This window comes from Apium graveolens, chromosome 8 (genome assembly GCF_009905375.1).
Source record: "Apium graveolens cultivar Ventura chromosome 8, ASM990537v1, whole genome shotgun sequence".
In the NCBI taxonomy this organism is placed as follows: Eukaryota; Viridiplantae; Streptophyta; class Magnoliopsida; order Apiales; family Apiaceae; genus Apium; species Apium graveolens.
Genome location: NC_133654.1, coordinates 75762557 through 75763503, shown reverse-complemented (window position 1 = coordinate 75763503; position 947 = coordinate 75762557). Strand labels below are relative to the sequence as shown.

Here is a 947-nt window from a genome sequence, read left to right as displayed (position 1 = left end):
TCAGAGATTTCATCGAGATCTGCGACACTTTCAAGTTTAATGGAGTTTCTGAAGATGTTATTAAGTTGAGGCTTTTCCCATTTTCTCTGCAGGATAAAGTGAAGTGATGGTTACACTCTCTACCACCAGGGTCTATCACTAAATGGGAGGGTCTTGCTAAAAAATTCTTAACTAAATTCTTTCCTATGGCGAAGACTGCTGCAATCAGAAACACACTTACTCAATTTGCTCAGCAATTTGGAGAATCTTTATGCAATGTTTGGGATCGTTATAAGGAGATGCTTAGGAAGTGCCCTCACCATGGGATGCCTGATCGGATGATCATTAACTGTTTCTATAATAGTTTGGGTGCTACTTCTAGACCCATGCTTGATGCAGCATCAGGAGGAGCCTTGTGGGCTAAAAGCTATGATGAAGCTTATGAATTGATTGAACTGATGGCTGCAAATGAATACTAGAATCCTACTCAGAGACTATCTCAGGGCAAGGTAGCAGGAATTCTAGAGTTAGATACAACTACTGCTATAGCTGTGCAGCTTACGACTTTGACGATGAAGGTGGATTCTTTGGCTAATTATGGGGTTAATCAGATCACTAGTGTCTGTGAGCTTTGTGCACCAATCCATGAGACAGAGAAGTGTGCTATTTCTAGTGAATCAGCTCAGTTCGTGAGCAACTTTCAGACGTCACAACAACCTGTGCCAGCTACCTATCATCCCAATAACCGCAATCATCCTAACTTTAGCTGGAGCAACACTCAGAATGCGGTTCAATAGCCTTATCAGCAGTATCCAGCAAAGCAGTACAACCCCCTGGTTTCCAGCAACCGCAATATGCACCAAGGCAGCAACTCCAGCTGCAACAGTCTCATGAAAAATCTGAATTGGAGGAGTTGAGGCTCATGTGCAAGAGCCAAGCGGTTTCTATCAAGACCTTGGAAAATCAAT

General features: G+C 42.9%; 1 non-coding gene across 1 annotated transcript; it reads right to left on the bottom strand.

Annotated features, from left to right (window-relative positions):
• Nucleotides 1–200: 200 nt before the first annotated feature.
• Nucleotides 201–307, bottom strand: LOC141681468 (small nucleolar RNA R71). The gene has a single exon (XR_012558900.1). It is a non-coding gene; the product is annotated as a small nucleolar RNA R71 (small nucleolar RNA).
• Between the last annotated feature and the right edge of the window lie 640 nt (nucleotides 308–947).